This window comes from Rattus rattus, chromosome 9, assembly GCF_011064425.1.
Source record: "Rattus rattus isolate New Zealand chromosome 9, Rrattus_CSIRO_v1, whole genome shotgun sequence".
Taxonomy (NCBI): domain Eukaryota; kingdom Metazoa; phylum Chordata; class Mammalia; order Rodentia; family Muridae; genus Rattus; species Rattus rattus.
Window position 1 is genome coordinate 75,078,769 of NC_046162.1, and position 14,731 is coordinate 75,093,499.

General features: G+C 49.8%; 1 long non-coding RNA gene across 1 annotated transcript in view; it reads right to left on the reverse strand.

The window, feature by feature from the left end:
* Nucleotides 1-8,827: 8,827 nt before the first annotated feature.
* Nucleotides 8,828-14,731, reverse strand: part of LOC116909140 — an 8,948-nt gene continuing 3,044 nt past the window's right edge. The window contains exon 3 of the long non-coding RNA XR_004389052.1: nucleotides 8,828-9,611. This is a non-coding gene — a long non-coding RNA (uncharacterized LOC116909140). The remainder of the gene's footprint in view (nucleotides 9,612-14,731) is intronic.

Consider the following 14,731-nt stretch of genomic DNA (forward strand, 5'->3'; position numbering starts at 1 on the left):
CCTATGGGGCACAGTTCTTGTTTCTAGGAATACATGTAAGACTCATCTTGTGTCCCATGCACATGGTGGGCAATGCCCATCCTTGCCAACTCATTTTAAGAATGACTGACTCCCATATTCCTGGTCCCTCCCTGGAACATGCATGCAGTTGGAGCTTTAACGTGGAGACAGATCACCAGTCCTACTGGTGACCTGGCCAAGTCCCCATTGTCTCAGAGACTCTTGAAAAGAAAAGCTTTGTGTATGCATGAATATGATACGCCTGTGTGCGCAGTGGGAGTGTGCACACAACGTGTGTCAGACGACAACCTCAGGTGTCCTCGTCTTCCACCTTGCTTGAGATGGGCTCTCTTGTCCTTTGCTCTTTGCACACTAGGCTAGCTGGCTTGTCTGGGGGTTCTGTTTCTGCCATAGGAGCTGGGATTACAGATGCCCCCAGATTTACTGTGGTGCTTTGTGCCCCAAGTGCCCCCTCCAACCCCTCCAGTAAAAGGCCCAGCCCTCTGGTCCTTTTCCTCCTGTGTAAAGAGTCTAGGCAGTTCAATCCCAGCATGCCTAGTACCACCTCTGATCTCCGAGGCTGTTCACCAGCCATTGCCTTCCCTACAGGAAGACTGGGCAGAGGCTGAGGCAGCTGTGGCAGGGAGGCAGCTCCGTGCAGAGGCGATCTCCCTTTAGAATTCCAGGCCGGCAGTGTGTGCCTTGGATAAAGTTCAGGTAATCGTGCCTGCAGCCTGCCTCCTCCCTCCCTTGCTCTCTCCTCAGCTCTGAGCTGACAGAGTTATAATAATTGGGTGCCTCTGCTTAAGCTCATCAGCGCTGGCTTCCTGAAAGGAACGTGGCAATTAGCAGTCCTCACCCTGTAATAAAGCCTTTAATATCCACTTTCACGGTTCATATTACAGTCATTCAGGCCTGTCCCCTTGCACATGGCCTGTCAGGCAGCGGGTCTGTGGATGCCCACTAGGGAGCTGCCCCCGCTGAATGGCTCAGCACACAATGGTTGCAGAGGCCCCAACAATCCAGGCCAGGCAGCTGGGGAAAAGGGCTGGAAATGAGAAGGGATATTTCTGCCCACTGAGGTTCCAGGGAGCTGACGGGGGAGGCAGGCAGCAGGCAGGGGGCACAGTATCCTCACTTCTGTAAATCTCCCACCATCCCGCTAACCCTCCAGGCTTTCTTACCATCCAGTCACCCCTCCACAGGTTCATCACTGGGTATTGTAGAAGCACAAGGAGATGGAGGTGAGGCTGGGGCAAAATGGATAGTTCTGGATGGGATCTCTGAACGTGTGTACGCCTGCTGGTTGGTTGCACACTTTCCAGGGGAGAGATCTTGCTAAACAGCAGTTCTAGGAAACATGCATGTCTGTGGGGAGTGAGGCGGCTCCAGCTAGAACCTCTGGCCATCCTCTCTTGAGCAGTGGCCATCTTGGCAAGTACCTGACCTGCTATGGAACGTGCACAGGCAGGAGACAGGGTCTTCTCCCATCTCGCCATCACTATGAATGGCTTAACAATGTGTGCTATGCGCAAAGATAAAGAAAAGACGGCCTTCATGGAGCCACAGTCAGGAAATAGAAAACAGACAGGAAGTGCTGATGGGCTGTGCAACTTCAAGTCCATCCCCAAGAGTGTCCCACTTTCTCTAGTGAGCTCCACCTCCTAAGGGTTCCATAGCCTTCCCCAAAATATGTGCCCATGGCTGGAGGGCAAGTGCTCCAACACATGATCATGGGACCTTCAACTTTCTACAGCATCCAGGGCTTCCTGGGGGAGGGGCTGTCTCCTGCGTTGGGTCGTGTTTTTGTAAAGAAGCAGTATGCATTACTTCCATGCCATGGACTCTCTTTAAACCTTGCCACAGCCACTCCCAGTGGTGAAGTCTGCATGCCTCCCCTAGAACCCGAGCAGATCCTGGTGGCAACAGGATCAGTAAAATTAGGACTTTCAGGTTAGGTGAGAAAAAAACCTACAGACTCCCTTGATTTCTGTCTTTCTAGATGGTTGTTCTAGGAACTCGTTGCCATATTGGGAGGAAGTCTAAACCACATGGAGAGGCTGTGTGCAGATGTCCCACTTCACAGGCACAGCTTATGGACAAAACTGACCCAGTTGGACGCGTAGTTGAGAAAACATTCAAGAAGATTCCAGGCCCGGAGTCTGACTGCAGTGAAACCGTGACGAAGAACCACTCAGCTGAGCCCCACCAAACCTAGCAGCAGAGGATATGGTCAAAGATATTGTCACTATCTGAAGCCACCAAGTTTGGGGCATTCACTGTACATCACAGTGTGATTCTTAGTTTACAATGGAGGTTGACCAGATGGTGGATAAATCAAGTTCTAGATGACAAGGATGCTACATACAAAGAAAAATTGCATGAAGTAGATCCCTTTGACATAGACTGAAGGGAGTTGCCAGGTCTGCAAGATTGAACAGTGCAGAGAGGCAGGTTCCACCCCTACCCATCGGGGAGTTAGGGAGGATTTCAAGCAAGGGAAAAGTCCTCCAGAATTTAGTAAGAAGCTGCAAAATGGACAATGGGATGAAGGAAGTGGAAACTATGTATGCCCATCTATTCCAATGCCAACTTCTTGGACAATGAGTAGATAGGAGGCTACTCCATGAACCTACTCCGGAGAAGACATTGCTGGGGTAGTAAGATTATGAACCCTGTGGTATTTCAAGCACCCGGTCAGTTTCATGGCTGGTTGACTACAAGAGGTGAAGAGAAGAGGGGAAGACTCCTGGGTTTCTGAATTGCAAGACGTTGCCATTTCATTTGCATCACGTCGGTAAAACACCCTGAAAAGCAGCTTTAAGGAAGGGCATGTTCAGCTTACAATTCCAGGTCACAGAGCACCACTGCAGGGCATCAAAGCAGGAACTTGAAATAACTGATCTCATCCCTGGTCAAGAGCAGAGAGAGAATGGGCAGATGTGCCCATGAGTGCTCAGCTCTCTCTCCCTACCTGGATGCAGTCTGAGATGCCCTGCCTAAGGAATGGAGCCATCCACAGTGGACTGGACCTTCCCACATCAGCGAACACAATCAAAACATTTCCGCCTCAGACATGTGCACCAGTCAGTCTGATTTAGGCAGCCTCTCCATTGAGACTGTCTTCCTAGGTGACTCTAGATTGTGTTACATTGACAATGGCAGGGTTGAAAGACCCAGAAATAGAAAACAGAAGAAGCAATCGTAGGGAAGGACATAAAAGTTCCTGCTTGGGGCATATGGGTTTCTTTCTTTTTTTGGTTCTTTAAGACAACATTTCTCTGCTTAGCATTGACTGTCTTGGAACTCACTCTGTAGACCAAGTTGGCCTCAGAGATCCAACTGCCTCTACTTTAGTGCTGGAATTAAAAGGTGTGTGCCATCACCTCCTGGCATTTTTCTTCTTCTTTAAATAGATAAAATGTCTTATGGATGGCTAGATTCACAAATCCTAGAGCCCATAAGAAAGGCTGAATTTAAAGGACAGATGTGAGATTTATCTAGACAACTAAGCTGTAAGACATAGAATGTGGAAAGCAATGAGGCCCCAGGGCAGGTTTCTGCCAGAAGCCAGTGTCCAAAGGTGAACTGAAGAGGGGAGGAAAGACAGAAGAATAGTGTGTGTGTGTGTGTGTGTGTGTGTGTGTGTGTGTGTGTGTGTGTGTGTTGTGTGCCAGGGTGTGGGTAGGACAGCCAGAGGTGGGGCAAGAAACCAAGGACAGAACATTCAGGTTGGAGTGGCCGATACATTACTCATACATATGTCACTGTGGATAGCCAATATCTGGTTCCCAACGTGTGCAATCATTAAGGGGAGCAAGGCAGGCAAGGGGAGAAGTCAGTACCTCTTTTCCTGGGAAAGAGTACATTAAATATCTCCTACCGGGGGAAGTAGTCCTCTGTAGAGAAAAAGAGTGGGATGCAGCACCCAGGTGTGTCTCTTGTTTGAGGTGACCAGAACGTGTCCTGTGCTGGCAATGCTTAGTTTGCTTTCTGTTGCTCTGATCAGAGGCTGGGTATGGTGGAAAGGAAGGAAGATTATTTAGACCACAGTTTTGGAGGCTGGAAATGAAAGATTTGGTTCTCCCACCTCCCGCCTCTACCCCTCACCCCCATGACACCACCTACGTTGTATCATAGCTGAGGGAATCATGAGAGAAGTGAGTTAAAATCCTGGCAGCAGTGCCTTTAAGAAGGATGGATCATATGGCCAGATGAGAGAGAAAGAGGCAGGGAGGCAGGGAGGGAGGAGGGGAGGAGGAGAGAGAGAGAGAGAGAGAGAGAGAGAGAGAGAGAGAGAGAGAGAGAGAGAGAGAGAGAGAGAGATCTCCTGGTCCATCTGTGCCCACAGATAATTGCCTAGTACCTCTTGTCATTCAGAACAGGTCCTTCCCACTCCATTTGCTGCTCTAGGCACCTATCTCCTGTGGAATGGATGACACCACCCCCTAGACCAGGGTCTTGAAGAAAGAGGAGAAAATAACCTGAACAGCAGACCCATCTCTCTCTCTGCTTTCTGGTGGTGGATGCAATGCAACCTCCATGATGGACAATGGCCTCAAACTATGTGCCCAGAGAAACCCTCAAGTGGCTCTCTCTGGTATTCTGTCGCAACAATGAGGGAAGTAATTCTCACCACATACCTATTTACCAGTTCCCTAGGCAACCGTCCGTTGCATCACACTGACACCAAAACTTTAACATCACGGGTGCCATTTTTGATGGTAAAGACTCTAAAACTCAGAGTAACAAAGGGATTTTTGGTCTTTGGCTCAGAATAGGGCATACACTGGAGCCTAGTCTCTCAGACCAGAATTCTTCCTCTCCTTTTTCACTGTGATAATTTAAACTGTCAATTTGCCACAGACTAGAGTCACTTGGGAAGAACGTCTCAACTGAGGAACTTTCTGAATCAGGTTGGCCTGTGTGCATGTCTGTGGAGGGTTGTCTTGATTGCTAATTGATCCAGTCCACTACCGGCAGCAGCATTCCCTAGGTTGGACATTGCACTGTACGTGAGGAAAGCTAGCTAAGCCAGCAAACGTGCCTATCTCCTCTCTTTGCTTTTGATGATGGATACAATGTAACTAGCTGTTAACAAATTCCTACTACTGTGATTTCCCTGGTATGGTGGGCCTTAACCTGGGATTGTTTTTAACCTGAAATTGCAAGACAAATAACCTCTAAGTTGCTTTTTGTCAGGATATTTGTTACAACAACAGAAATGATACTAGAACACTCCCAAATTACAAGAGCAGCAGGAAGACAGACAACTCCCCAACCAGGCTGTCCTGCTTTGGAGTTAGATGCTTAAGCACTCTTCTCTCTCTCTCTCTCTCTCTCTCTCTCTCTCTCTCTCTCTCTCTCTCTCTCTCTCTCTCTCTCTCTCCTTCCCTCCCTCCTCCCTAGTTCCAACAACAGAAACAACATCCACCTTTCTCATTTCTATAGCCATTTCTTCCCAACCCAGCCTTCTACAACACCTGCTCTTCAAGCTGCCACCGACCCACAGAGGTACCCCAAAATGAGTGGCAGTAGACTGTGGAAGGCAGGGGAGGGGAACTGAGAAGAGTGGGTTGGTTTTAGGGGCGAAGCAGAGGGCAAGAGGGAAGGGCGAGGCTGTCTCCCCAGCCCCCCTGCCAGCCTCTGCCTACCTGCCGAGCCCAGCACCATGAAACCAAAGCACATTAAGGGTAGGCAGGCAGGTGCTCAATGCTTCTAATGTCTCTAATGTGTTCCATTACAACCGTTCCACAATAAGGTAATTATGCGAGGAAATAATAAACGTGTCCGTCTTTCTGGAAATATTTTTACTTCCAGCAAGAGGGAAGCAGCGCCATTGTTTTTTGAGAGCATCTCTGCTCCCGTACATATTAATTAACTGTGCTCGGGCTCCAGCACCTCACGGCATTTGTATTATTCATAAATGTCTCGGGGATGCAGTAACTTATGTACTCCCCTCCTTGGCTTGAAATCGTTTTTTAATTTCAAGTTCTTTTTTTTTTTGAGTAATTGCACTTGCGGTTTGTGCCATCTGTGCCAGGGGCCCCACTCCCTAAACTGTACCCCGACACTTTCTCCCCTTCCCTCTCACTTTTGCTGCAATGAGGGGCTCTGACCTACAAGGTCTTTTTCATGTCCCCAGAGGATTGCAAGTTCGGGCTCTGGGTGGGAGGATCGTCCTTAAGGGCATCGTTCTTCTTAGGGTTGATTTCTAACTTTTCTTTTTTATTCCCACCCCGCCCCCTCTCAGCTCTCCCACAGCGACTCCATCTCTCCCTTTCTTTCTCCACCTTGCATTTTTCTTTAAATGAATAGACTATGATTTTAAGCAGTTTGAGGGGGAAAATTGACTGGAAAGTACAGAGAGTTCCCATGCACCTCCTCACTCCCACCTCTGTTGCTCCTGCTGTGAGCATCTTGCATTAGTGTGGTACAGGGCAAGGAACCAGGGCAATGTGTTACTGTCAAGACAAAGCCCACCGCCTGTGCCAGGGTTGCTGTCGGTATTGTGCATGTGGTGTCTCTGGGTAAATGTATGAGGTCCTGTATCTGCCATCTAGAACATTTCACCGCCCTAAAACCCTGCTTTGATCCACCCGTTGTCCTTCTCTCTCTGCTCCAGTGCCCCGAACGTCTGGCAAACAATGGTATGTTTTCTGTCTCTGTAGTCCTGCCTTTTCTAGAACATTCTATCACAGGAACCAGACTATGTGTGCCCTGCTCAGAGCTCCTTACATGTTTCTGGTCTCAAGTCTTAGTTCTTGAGTCCACGGAGTCTGTCCCGTGTCTGGGATGTGAGCTCCTCAGAGACAGGGACCATGATGATGAATGGACTTTTCTTGGCTCTGTTTGGAAATGGGTAACTGTGTACTGAGATACCAAAGGCAAGGGCAGGGCAGGTAGAGGCCCCACTCCTCTCTAGTTGGTTTGGCCAGATGGTTTGTAAGATGGGAGATTCTGAGGGCAAACCAACTGACCCCTAGGCTCTTATCAGATCTCTCGCTGTGCAGAAATCACCAGGTCCAAGAGGGTGGGGGCAGGGCTGGTGGTCTTCCCAGTGCCCCCTCTCATCTCGATGAGCTTATGGTCTGAGGTGGATGAACGGTGACATGGAGTCCTTCCAGAGAGACAGGTTGACCTGTACAGAAGCCTTCTCTGCTCTGTATGAGTGACCCGGGACTGTGCAGCCCACCTCACCCTCAGCCTGACTGCTGCTGGTTGCATTAAGTCTGGAAAGTGTGAGATCTCTCACTGAGCCAGACCTCTGCTCCAGGATCCTAGACATCAAAGAGAAAGCCAGAAATGGCTTTTCCTCCATTAGCTGAGATTGCACCCAAAGAAGTATCCACGAGAGAGTCTGAGAGACAAGCAGGCCCAGGGACAGAGTGGGCTTCCTGTCTTCCCCTCCTGGAAGCCTCTTCTAGTGCATACACTCTCTCCAGCATGTGGGAAGTGCTGTTTCTGAGGAGTTGCTGGTCTTTTCAGTCTCTCTAGTCTTATTGTGTTGCTCCTTCTGGGAGAGAAATGGTGGCCGCACTGCAGTTGACAAAGGAGTGGAGGAAGAAGAGCCAAGACACTCAGATTCTGAGGATGCAGAGAATGCTGTATGTCTATAACATGCCTATAACACATGTCTGTAACATGTCTATAACAGACGCCGAGGGCCAGAAGCCCAGGTTGCAGCCCTCTCTAGCTACTCTGATCCTTTGTTGCTGCTCCTGTGTCAACACAGTTATGATTCAGAGCCCAGGAGAGGATTCTCCCCCATTCACTCAGGACAAGGATTCTAAGGGACCAGCGATCTGTAGGGTTCAAAGCCCATGCCCAGTGGCCACTTCTCCAAGGCTCCTGTTTCCAGTTAGCATCTTTAGTCGTGCATAAGTGGTTATGTTCAGACACTGACAGATGGGGGGTGGGAGCAAAAGCTTCGCGTGAGGGATCTCTCCGTCAGTGTCCCCAGAAGTTTCTATAACAAGGAATACAAACCATACCAGGGGCACACAATGGCGCCGTCCTCCAAGGGTGGGATGTCTGGGCGAAGCGAACAGAGACTAGGATTACAAATGGAAAGAATCCATTGGGGACAGCCAGCCTCTGGCTGCAACGAGGAAAGACAGGCAGCCCCAGCCCTGCGGTGCGCAACTCTGGCTGTGCTGTTGAAGCAGGCTCCAGCTGGTGCCCTCCTCTCCGGGACCCCTGCCAGTCTGGCTGGTGTCTCTACAAGCTGATCTGGGAGAGCATGGTGAAGACTTGAGACAGAAGGGAAACTGCAATAGCCCTCTGTGCAAGCCCTGACTGCTACCCCAGCTCACTGGAAAGGTGAGGTCAGAGGTGCTTCCTCCCTCAGACCCTGGGGGCCTCGAGTTCCAATCTGGATGTTTCGTTCTTCCGACTGTGAGCAAAAACCCATGTACAATCCAAGGGGAGCGAGCAGCAGACTCGACTGAGGTTGGGCATAGCCTTGCCCGGGTCTACAGAGTCTTGCCTCCCATCTGTGAAGCTACATGGTCTTGGGTGCAAACATCACTTTGTGGGTCTCAGGCCATTTGGACACTCAAGCGTCAGTCTTTACATCTGTGAAGTGGGGACAAGGCAGCCAACCTTGGAGTTCTGCCCATTAAGTCAGGTTGCTAGGTGAACGAGAGTGTCCAGAACCCTGCTGCCCTGCTCGCCCCCTCCCAAGGGTGAGAGAACCCAGCCTCTTTTGTCTTTACAACCAGCTGGTGATTGCCTGCCGTCCATTCAGCCCTCTGCTTCTCCTTATTCCTTATTACCAGACTTCTTGTTTCACGGAATGGTGGAGGTTTGTGTCTATTGTCATTTATTTTTCATTCCGTAAGTATCTGACGTATGACTATTCCTCAGCAGGCTGTGCACTGGGCACTGGAGTTGCGTCCAGCAGAAAGACAGGCACGCATCTTGCCCATGTCAGAATGATAGTCTGGTGGGGAAGGCTGGTGTTGTACAAGTGATTTTTAATACTGAACCACTCCACATGGGGAAGTAGGGCTGGTCAAAATAACCCAGGAAATGTGAGTTTACCAAAGAGAAGGCATGTGCCAGAGAAAGAGAGCGGAGGGGACACTGTCACAAACCAAAAAAATCATCTGGCACTACTGGAAGCTTAAAGGGGTGAGAAAGAGCTTCCTGGGGCTGGTGGCGAGATCCATCCCCACACGAGTTGCTCTGTTTCATAGAAGCCATTCCTAGGGTTGCCTTTTGGAGTCATTGAGGGTGGCATCTGATGTGCCTCTTGCTGTTCTGTGACAGTCGAGTCACAGTTCTCAAAAAGGAGGCCACTGATATTCCTTCTTCTTTCTGTCTATCAAAAGAGAGTGACGTAGATAACCCAAGGGGGGAATTTCAAGTCATTAAAATACACACTCGAAAGGAAGCGGTCAAAACACAAACTGGTTTGACCCAAGGTCAGAATTCTCAGCTGATCCGCGGGGTGGCTGTCCACACCGGACCTGCTGCTTACAGCATCTCCCAGCTGCCTACGGTGCGTTCGTAACTCGCGGACGATAAACAACTCCTTCCACGAAGCCAGAAGTCATCGGGTCAAGAACAGCTGCAGCCGATCTGAGGCTCTCTCTGTCAGATTGTTCCTGGAAATGAAAAAAAAAAGCATGTCGGAGTCAAGAATTGTAGAATAAACTGCTGACTTCCCATCTGCCCCTCAGGGACAATTACCGGTTTGAGAAACCCATGTTTAGAGTGTATGAGGCAAGCTAATGGGTATGCAGTTTCCAGGAGAATAGTAAATAGACATTGTAAAATGGGAGAGGCGAAATTCCTATCTTTACTCACGGACTAATAGTAATGAGGGCCACCAGGTTGGCAGAGAGCCACGTAAAATTCCCGTCGGGGATGATGGGGCGGGATCTGTTGAATCGTCGCAGCCTGTATTCATTTGATTTTCTGGTGCCCTGATAAAACACTGATCAAAAGGAACTTGCTCCAGAAAACTGTTGATTTGATTTACAGGTTACTATCCCTCTTCAAGGGAAGCCAGGGCAGGAACTCAAAGCGGGATCCTGGAAGCAGGAACTGAAGCAAAGACCTTGGAGATCATGTAATGGTTTGCTCCCCACGGCTTGTTCAACATCCTTTCTCATACAGCTCAGGACCACGTCCCCAGGGGTGGGACCACCCCCTACAGCAGGCTCCCACATCCTCCAGTTGTGTCAAGTTGACAAAACCCCACATGCACTCTGATCCCTAGAGGTCAGGAGAGGGGTTGCAAACACTACCCCTAGGGTAAGTTTTAGAAAGTGGCTGGAGATGTTAGGTGGAAGGATCAAACTATCCGTAGGTAACCCAGTTTCTGGGAAATGTGACTGCCTGTCTTCACTTCTTCCTTTTCAACCCTAGGAAGCCAAGGAGACTAGGAGGCAGGGGATAAGGTCTATTCAGCCACTTAGGGCATACAAGGGACTACAGGGGGCGGGGAGACAAATAGGGCTCATTTGTTTCTACACGCTTGTTCTCATGGCTTGCCTCTTGACAACACTTCCATTCGCTGTTCTGCTGTTCTTGGGAATGCCAGGCAAGCCCCTGACCAGCTGAGCTACACCCCTAATATACTTATATATACAACAGCTTGGGAAACTCACACAGTGGCCGAGAGCCCCAGCCATTAGAGTTGGTCACATTTGGGCTAACAGCTGTACTCCGTTACTCATTCTTTGTGCATTCCAGTTCGCTCCAGAGCAGGAGTTCACATACCGCCATGCCTGCATGCGGCCCCGCCCACATATAAACAAACCACTGTACTTTTAACCAGAAGAGCTGGGGAAAGTCATTGACATAGCTCGAACATCCTAATCCAAACTTCCAAACCCCAAACACTCTAAAACGGAAGGTTTCCGAGTTCTCAGAGGACATCACGAATAAAAATCCCCACTCCAGTCTCATGGGGAGGTTTATAGCCAAAATAAAAGTAAGGTAAACCTTCAGTGAGTTAGCACCGGCTGACTTAAGTCAAGGAGCAATGCTTCCTGGTTTTCAAATCAGGTCAAATCCTCAAGACGTTTCCTCATGGGGACACAAATAACCCAAATGTTTAAAAAGAACATCTTCTGGTCTCAGTGCTTCCGACAAAGGCCACTCAGCCTGTGTCCGTCTGTCCCTGCCTGTGTGTCTTTCTGTGCCCATTTATCAAGGGGTTCCTTGCGTTATCTACACTCTGACGCACACAGGTTTGCTCTAGCTCTGTGTCCGCTCACTTTGTGCCACTTGGCAGCATTTTCTTCACCTTCTTCCTGCTGGTCTAGGGCAGCCAAGCTCCTGAGTGGCTACTAATCTACAGAGCAAGAAACATCCCTCAGAGCTTCAGCCGGTGGGGCAGGGTCCTTCTGGGGCTTTCCAGGGCAAGTGCTCCTGCTGGAAGGACAGAGAAGACTCAGCCTAAGCAAGGAGAGGGGTTTTAGCACAAGAATATCTCCCCGCCACCCCTTTCCACCTCTTCTCTCTTCTCCCCTTCTCTTTCCCCTTCTCTCAGCTCTTCCTCCTCCTTCCCCCCTCTTTGTGCATGTGTGTGTGTGTGTGTGTGTGTGTGTGTGTGTGTGTGTGTGTGTTCATGTGAGTATGCAGGTGCATGTGTAGGTCAGAGGTCAAAGTCGGATGTATTCCTCTGTTGTCCTTTACTTATTTTGAGTCAGGGTCTGACCTTGAACCTGGGGTTTATTAGTTCAACTAAGCTGTCTGATCAACGAGCTGCAGCGGGCTGCTTGTCTTCGTGACCCCTGACCCTCATAGCGCTGGGGTTAGAAGTCCACACTGCTGCCTGTGCTGAGGACCTGGTCTCAGGGCCTCCTGCTTCTTCAGCAGGCATTTTACTGACTGAGCCCCCTCCCCAGCCCCTTCAAGCTCCTTCTCCTCAGGAAGGTCGGTGGTTCAGGGATGCCTAGCTGGCTCTGGATGGGGATAGTCTACAGACCAACCTCGGCATGTAGAGAGACCTCCGGGGAGCCTCTGCCCCTCAGGCAGCTTCTTAGATATCACAACTCTGGGAGAAAAGACCCCAGGCCACCAGCAGCCCAGGCGAGAGTGGTGTTTTCTCAGAGCTTCTCTCCAAGCCCTGGGAAAGCACCAATTAGTTCCCCTTTGTGCAGCTTAGTGGCAGCCTGAGGAACCCCTCGGAGGACAGACTTTCTCCTCAGGAGCAGTTGGAGCTCAGATCCCTCTCTGGCTGGATGTGTGTCAGAGTGATGGTACCATGTGTCTTTTACTGTGCACAATTTAGAAGTACAAAATATGGCCTGGTTGGTTTCTCTTTCTTTAGCAGGGTGCGTGTGTGTGTGTGTGTGTGTGTGTGTGTGTGTGTGTGTATGCACACACACAGAGACATATGCATATATATCTAGAGACAAAGAGGAAGTGAGTTGAAGAGGGGGCTGATGACTGAGAGAACTCACAAGCACATAAGGTATGAGGAAGAGAGAGGGAGATTTCACAGATTTTAAATATAGGAGGATAAATATTTGAAAATCTGCAGAGCTGCGCGTGTGGGAAGATGCAGTTCGGGCTTGTGGAGTTAGGTCCCCGGAAGAGACAAAGTGACATCCTCGTACTCCTGAAATGCTGGGAAAAGAGGATTGTGCACGGTAAGGACTTCTCTGTCTCTCATACACACACACACACACACACACACACACACACACTCTCTCTCTCTCTCTCAGGGTAGGGAGAAGATACATATAGAATAGACACAGAAGTAAGTACATGAACATCCAAACATACAGATACACAAATACACTTAAAAGCACGAGGTACGAGTGAGCTGGAAGGCTCAGAGGGTAAGGCCTTTGCAGTATAAGCCCAATGACCCAAGCTTAACCCCCAGAGTCCACCTAAAAAGCTGAATGTGGCAGTAGAGACTTGAAGTCACAGAGCTTCTGTTGGCAGATATGAGGCTGAGACAGGAGGATCATGGGTCATGGGCCAGCTAGCTTGATGTATAGAGTGGGGCAGAAACAGCAAGACGGTCTTGTCTCAATGAGATGGAAGGAGAGAAGCTGTCCTCTGATCTTCACAGTATACAAGGGCACATGCTTGTGCACACACGAACATGCACACACACGTATGCACACACACTACATGCATACACACTAATAACAATAAAGTATATACAAGTATCCGTCTTGTAATAATCATGCCTTCACCCATAAATGTCTAGTGTATGAGCAAGACCCCATCCTCCTCTCCTAAGGATGAGTGCAGCCATTTGATATTGTATCTGAGGCCTAACCCCCTATACATGGAGCCATAGGGCAGAGGGGCAGGGGGTGGGTAGACCATTGAAGCTGAATGCCTGGGGGCTAGGCTCTGAAAAAGAGGTGGGTTACCAGCTTGTGTTGCTGTCCCATCACAGACTCAGACCCACAGATGATAGACACATGACTGTATAGGTTAGTGGGTTAACAATTAATTACTCTGCTAAGGAGCAAAAAGGAAAAGATGGCCTTAGGAAAGGTCCCTCCACACCGGAAGAGAGAAGCCCTCAAGCACCAGCTAGGCCTCCTATGGGCCCTGAACTTCCAGGGCTGGTGTAGGCGTGTGTGAGGGGAGAGATACCAAGCTGCAGCTTTGAGGATAGTTCTAAAAAGCTTTAGATACCCGAGGTTTTTCCCTGTGTTCCCCAAGGAATGAAACTTACTCTCCCACTATCCTGGGGTAAGCCTCTCCATCCCAAGTGAGCCCACCTAGGGCTGCAAACTGTAAAGCCTGCTGGCTGTTCTCTCGTTTTGGCAGTGGGAGACAGGGCCATACCGATGATTCCCTTTAAACCTTACATAATCACCTCCTTGTCACCCCTCTGGGCTGTGAGCATTCTCAAGACAGTTAAAGCAGACCCCCTGGGAAGTCTAACCAGGCTTCGCCCATTGGATGCCAGAGAGTTGAGTGGGACCAGGCTGCAGCAGGTGCTGCGGTTACCCAGCCATAGCCCTCAGATCCTACCCTCAGCCATGTGAGAAGCTGCAGCCCAGCCGGCCAGCTGGGCATAGAAAATCTAAGCTTGGAGCCATGCAGCCATGACCTTTAAGTCCTATCCCCGTGACCTCAGGGCTCCGTGAACAAGACCTGACCCAGCCTCTAGGCACCTGGATCTACACTACTTGGACAGCTAGAGGGCTTTCCCCAGGCTGCTCTGCCCACAGGAAGAACTAGGGAATTTGTCTGTTCCCAGGCAGCTCTGTACCAGTGTCTCTCTCAGGCAGGTATCTAGTCATCCTCAGGTAGGGCAAATTTCAGAATTTACCTAAAAGTGTCCCCATGGGGCAGCTCCAATTGTTCCTTGTACCCTTTCCTCAGGCTACCCCTCTTTCTTCTATCAGAAGCTACACACATAACTGTCCTAGAGCTAAGGGGGAGAGGGGTACAAGTGTTTTTCTTTAGAATAGCTTTGTTACTGCCAAGGTGCTACGTAAGCATCCAGGTCCTTTGGTGCCAGCTTTTGGGGACCCAGGAGAGCGCGTGCACGCACGCACACACACACACACACACACACACACACACACACACACACACACACACACACACACACACCAAGTTCCTGGCAAAATCTGCTGCCCCCAGATCATCCCCAGGTTCAGCCACCTCCCTCAAGGAGCTGGCTCTCCTTAGGAGGCTAACTTGGGGTTTCTCCAGGGGACTCATCTGAGGCTGTAGAAGAAGGGGAGGGACGCCTTCTGTGCCCTTGAAATGCAAGGCTTGAGTTCAGGCT